Source organism: Pelmatolapia mariae, linkage group LG5, assembly GCF_036321145.2.
Source record: "Pelmatolapia mariae isolate MD_Pm_ZW linkage group LG5, Pm_UMD_F_2, whole genome shotgun sequence".
Taxonomy (NCBI): Eukaryota; Metazoa; Chordata; class Actinopteri; order Cichliformes; family Cichlidae; genus Pelmatolapia; species Pelmatolapia mariae.
Genome location: NC_086231.1, coordinates 34,729,052 through 34,735,869, shown reverse-complemented (window position 1 = coordinate 34,735,869; position 6,818 = coordinate 34,729,052).

The following is a 6,818-nucleotide window of genomic DNA, read 5'->3' as shown; positions in this document are numbered from 1 at the left end:
AACTTGATTTAGCTTCCGGAGTTTAAAAAGTGGTAAATCTATTGTTTTGGGTTTGCATTACTTTACATTATATGATTGGATTGACTTCAGCATACCATGAATGACAGTGGATGAGTTGGTCACATTACAACTACTCTGCTGTTGGATTCAGCAATATTAACAGAACTGTCAGAATTTGTCATAAAACAGACACAAATTCCTGCTCTGAAAAGCAAAACCTATACGGAGGTGCCTTAAACCTGGAATGTCTTACATGACCAACAGGAGTCCTGACTTGTTTGGTTGCAAACATTCACTTCAGTCCAGTTTTAATTATATAGCATCAGTTCATAACAACAGTCACCTCAACATTCTTTATATTGGAAAGTAACAATATCAGAAAGAAATCCCGACAATCACAAGACCCCTATAAGAGCAAGCACTTGGTGACAGTGGGAAGGAAAAACTCCCTTTCAACAGGAAGAAACCTCCGGCATAAAGAGGACATTGACTTTGCTGATAGGTGTCGATCTTGTCCTACTGTAAGGTTGAGAAAATTGAGAAACTCAGACTCTGCTTATTCATTGGCTAAAGAATTGTGAGCAAACTCTCGCCTACTTGTCGACGTGGAAACTATAAGGCTGGAGCTATAATGGCTTGCTAAGACGCATGCATTCAGTTGTGCATACCTGGAATTAGTCCTTCCCATTTCTCTTTGTTCAAGTCTGTTTGGAGTGGCCTAAAGGACACATGATTAGTCAGTGTGTTGAAATGCAGTGCGTCATGCATGTCCCTCAGATAGTTGTGAACACAGAAACTGTAACCTCTGGGGAACTCTGCTGTTAGAGCCGTTGTACTGTAGGAACATACAGTGTCCCTCAGTTTCTTAGTCATATCCTTCATCCTGTCCCCTCCCGTTCTCCTTGGGTGATGTCATGGTACCGGTATCCAACTTTCGTGTACTGTCAACGTGTCTTTGGGCTGTAAAATACCTTCCACCTTACAGGCGCTGCCTGTTTGTGATGAGGTTGATCAACACGCACAGTAAAGCAATGCAAGTCATTGGTAAAGATGTTTGTAATCCCAAGCAGTTTCTAAGTATTTTATCATGCGCGTGTTAGACTCGACCCTAAAGAATGCTGAAGTTTTGTTGTTTTTGCAGTTTAAGATACAATGGCCCCAAAACACTGTCATAATATCCACAACCTTCACTTTAATCAGCTGTGCACACACAGTTTGATAGGCTGGCACAGGACATGTGGTTCAGGGTGTCTTTAGGATGTCAGAGAAAACAAAGCGTGGTAAAGAACATTTGTAATCTCTCTTTGAAAAATGTAATTAGATTGTGACTAATTTTTCTTACAGTTGTTAGTTAATCTGAACCTGCAATAATGTATAATACCAGTAGTGTTTCACTGTGAGGCAGTATACACTTCTGGGATTTTAGTTTAATAAACTAGGAAAAACAGTTAAAGACAGCAGTGCATTTTCAGCATTAAAAATTTCCTCAGAGTAAAACTGCTCGTCTCCTTTTTTGTCAACACTCACCTCGCTGTTTAACTTTATTGGAATTGTCATCAAAGAAGCTGACTGAGGCCTTGCATAGGGATAACACACTGGCATTTGTATCTACTGATTACCCAGTTCTAACCCAGTACCAGTGTTGGTGAAGCTGCAGTCCTCGCTCTGCAGCAGATACTCAGAATCTTATTTGCAGAGGTCCACAGAAAGGTTATTGTCACAGGTTTGTAACATGAACGTTTGCTGTTAGCTTTCTGTGTTAGCTCTTCCACTAACAACTGATCTGCTGCTGCTGAAGAAAAACAGAAATGAATTAAGCAGATCAGCCTGTCAGCGCAGATACCTCATCAGCTTTTTGTCTCTTTCAAATTTTTAACTCGTGTATCCTCAGCCCTGCATTCAGTGTGAGCTCTGTGTGGTGGCTGGTCAGTTGAAATGTACAGTGAGAGCAAGTTCAGAACTCTTGTCCGTTTACTCACAGAGTACAGGCTCCCCCTGGAATGTTGTGGCAACATCCCATAATGAACAGTTGATTGTTATTATAAACAAGCAGGGTCTGAAATGAACCAAATGGTGTGTTGGCACAGCTTGACCTCCACCATGTTAGTTTGCAGTCTCCATCTACATCAGGGGTGGGCAACTGCAGGCCTCAAGGGCCGGTGTCCTGCAGGTTTTAGATGTCCTTGATCCGACACAGCTGATTTAAATGGCTAAATGACCTCCTCCACATCTCTTGAAGTTCTCCAGAGGCCTGTTAATGAACTAATCACGTGATTCAGGTGTGCTGACCCAGGGTGAGATCTAAAACCTGCAGGACACCGGCCCTTGAGGCCTGCAGTTGCCCACCCCTGATCTACATGAAGTGTTCTGGATAGGCTACAGTGTGACCAAAGTTTTTGGTCCAGTATAATGATGGAATGGTTCACTCTGTGTGTTTTGTTATCTTTATCCGTCTGTTGGTGACTGTCATTGTTCACAAAACTCTGCATTTTGGAGTCTGTTTGTTGGCTCAGTGGACTTGGCCTGCAGGTGTATGTCCTGCACTGATGCCAATTCAGCACTCAGCTCGAGGGAAGGTACTGAAACATTACCTTCTGTTAAAGGTTACTAAGCTGTGCATTTGAATCCAATCTGAACGTTGTGATGTGGTCACATGTGGCACCATGAACAGGTAGGCAGATGTAGATCCACTGTCCAGCTGCACAGGACACTTGGGATTTAAGGCATCTGTTCAGCTGCTCTACAAACTGAACAGTGGGAAGCTGGTATACTCGGCTTTCTTTCACTGCAGCCTCAGGTGTTTGTCTCCTCACCATCCTCTCTGTCTCCACAGGCTTCGCTGCATCACATCTCTGGGATCAGTCGGGTCCTTGTTAAAGCCAACAGCATGTGCACAGTGGGATGAGGTAGTAGGTTGTATAGTTTTAGGGTCATACCCACACTGGGAGATAACTATTCAACCTACTGTCTTTCCCAAAGTGCCCAACAGACGTCTCAATGGTCCCTGAGTGGATTCCGGAGGTCTTCTCCCTCAGCGGTGTGTTCGTGGATTCAGATGTTGCTCTGTATTCTGCTGCTCGTCCAGTGTGAGGTAGTAGATTGTATAGTTTTAGGGTAGTGATTTTGCCCTCTGTAGGAGATAACTATACAATCTATTGCCTTCCCTGAAGAGTGGAATCTCTCAAGCTCTCCTTCATCTGTGGAATAATTTTCATAATGTAAGAGTTTTGGTGTTATCGTATTCATGAGGTGTTAACATATATACTCATTTATATGTTAACACCTCATATTCCTTATATTCTTATAACTCTGTTTTTATTCTTGATTCATTTCTTGTTGCCGACTGCAGTTTGGGTTCTGTCCTGTGTATGTCCTTAATGTATTGCAGAGCTGACAAAACTGACTTTAAAAAATAATAATAATTATAATGTTGAACAGTGTTGTGTATCTGTATTGTTTGTGACCTGAGCAGCAGAATGATGAACTTGGACTGTATTTCCACACCTATAAAAGGATCTGTTTACTGAATACGTTTTTTTTTCTGTTGCTTCTTTTTAATACACTCTGATATGTTGGACACTGGACTGTGGATTGATGTATAAATTAGTAACTTTGTGTTTTGCTTGTGTTTCTTGAGCTTCCCAATAAAATCTGACCCAGTAATTAAAACAGAAGTGGACTGCTGTGCTATGAATGTACATGAAGGAACTAATCTAAAGGTCCTTAAGGTAATATTTAAAAGACAAAGGGGGGAAAAAACACTTCACCTGCAGTTTCAGTGACAGAGAGGGCCTAGAGCCTATCCCACCTACCACAGGGTTAGAGGCCCTACACCAGGGGTGGGCAATCTCAGTCCACGAGGGCCGGTGTCCCTGCAGGTTTTAGATGTGTCCTCGAACCAACACAGCTGATTTAAATGGCTAAATTAGCTCCTCAACAAGTTCTGAAGTTCTCCAGAGGCCTGGTAACGAACTAATCATGTGATTCAGGTGTGTTGACCCAAGGTGAGATCTAAAACCTGCAGAGACACCGGCCCTCGTGGACTGAGATTGCCCACCCCTGCCCTACACCTTGGACAGGTCGCCAGTCTGTCGCAGGGCTAACACAGACAGACAACCATTCACACTCACATTGACACCTAAGAGCAATTTAGATTCGCCAGTTAACCTACCCTTCTTTTACACTTTGTGCAAATTTCTGCTGAAGCGTTTCCCCCGTCCTATCTTTTCTCCAGTTTTGCAGTGATGTGCTGACTCCAGCTTCTTTTAATGGAAATCCAAGGATCCCTTTTAGATTTGGGGGTAGGGTGCATCTTGGCATCATTATTCCAAACTTTTTCTGCTATTTGGAGTTGTGATGATGGAGAATTCTGTGCAAAATGTCCATAATTCTTCAGCTGGGTTAAGATCTGGTGACTTGGAAGCCCAAACAATCTGATTAGAATGATTTTTGTACTGTTCAAACCATTTAGTGAGCTCTACTGCCCTATAAACATATACACACACATACAGCATAACACAGCCACTGGTTCTGTTTACTGTACAGTCAAGAAACATTCAGTTTATATCAAACACATTTCTTTAATGATTAATTATCTGAATAAATAAATATTTGATTTTATAATTTTGCACATTTCAGTTGAATTTTACTCAAAGTTATCTCTTCAAGTTTCTTGAGGGTGTAGGGTAGTGTTTTGGGTTTTTCCTTTGTTACATGTTTGTACTTAGGAAATCTCTACACACTAATAATGAAGGCAGCATTTCCCACCATTGTGTGTGCTGATGTTAACTTGGAGGCAGAAGTGCGAAAACAGCTTTTTGTTCAATGGTCGGTTCACAGGTGTGCCAGCAGATGGCGATAGAGCGCTTTGACATCTCCACACAACGATCACTGTGGATCATTTACTGGACATGAGGAAAAAGTCTGATCTGGTCTTTACTAATGTTTCTGCAGCTTTTGCATAATAAACCAATTACTGTTGGACCAGATGTGCTTGTAATGACAGTTTTAAAACAAATAAAGCATTTTATGGCTTAAGCTACGTTTCTAGGCTTGTTTTTCCCCCCATGACACAGAAACTGTGCACGACAAGCCAAAGACTTATTTAAATCTTTTTTTTTCCAGTTATGAAGTTTGAATTTCCAACTGAATTTGCTTTTTAACGGTTTCAAAAATATTTAGTTTGACGATCAGACTTCAACTCAAATGCTCTATTATTCTCTGGTGGGTAAAATTCTCTGCTTATTTACTAAGTAAAAGCAGCCTCGAAAACACATAATATAAATGCGCTGTTACAAGCATCCAAAATGACAAACGTTCAAATATAAAGTTCCTCGGTACTCAGAAAAGTGTTCTTGATGTTTGAACCTTAATGTGCAGAACGTTACATGCTCACAGTTTAACACTCTCACTTTAACACCTCAGACTCATATTTACCTTGTATCCACTACTTATCCACTTGTGCAATGAAAAGCTTTGTATGGAATTTTTTCCCCAAAGTAATCCACTTGTAGTACATCAAATTTTAAAACTGGGAAAAAATAACATCCTAAAACCACTGTTATACTGGTTGAGCCCAAGCACTTAATTCAAGTAAATAATTAAAGTAGTGAAATTCATTCGGGGGTCCTTGGCTGTGTAGCACTGACTCAAGGGGAACCGAAAGGAACTGAAATTGCTCTTTAGCAATCTCTAATAATGAACAATGTTAAAATAATGTTCAGTCAAAATATTTACCTTTCAGCTTTAATGAATTAAAAGTTGCATAAGGACCTGAAATACTCATGTAAATACATTTGCCTTAAAATTGTTCAGAATGTAATAAAGACACTGACAGCTGACTGACTGAGAATTGGGGTCTAAACAACGCAAAACTAGCTCAATAAAATGTGACCAACGACAAAGAACAAAGTGAGAAACTGCAAAAAAGACACAACGAAAACACAACAGATGAAAACAAATTCAAACATGCAAAACGGCTACAAAATACAACATAATTTCATATCGTTTTCAAGCATTCATATTCATATTATGTTTGTAAGATGATACCGTTTGACTTCAGATAAATGCAAACATAAAGACGCAACAAAAAAAACTACAAAATGACACAGAATGAGCACAAAGACACAAATGACATCACAAGTGCAAAATGACTGTACACAAAACAACTACAACTAGATACAGCATCTTGAAAAACACACAACATGACTACAAATAGCTCCAAAACAAGACAAACAAACAAACAAAAAATCCCATAATAATAATAATGATGATGATGATTATTATTATTATTATTATTAATAATGATGATGATGATGATGATGATTAATAATAATAATAATAATAATAATAATAATAATAATGATGATGATGATGATTATTATTATTATTATTATTAATAATAATGATGATGATGATGATGATGATTAATAATAATAATAATAATAATAATAATAATAATAATAATAATAAAACACAACTGCCAGGAGACAAAAACCTTTAAAGAGACTCAAAATGTCCACAGTGAAACTAAATAACTGCAGGTGCTGAAAAAATGACTACAAAGACACACAATCAACTACAAACACACAAAATGACCGCAAAGACACGCACACATATCACGCACAGCTAAAGATGACAAATGAATATAAATACAATATATAACAAGCAGAGTCTGACAGAGTGAGCCCCGTAACCCGTCCATTTGGGCTGTGTGTGTGTGTGTGTGTGTGTGTGTGTGTGTGTGTGTGTGTGTGTGTGTGTGTGTGTGTGTGTCGGTGGGAGGGGCTTTTATTTTACTGCTAAATAAAAAGTAACGG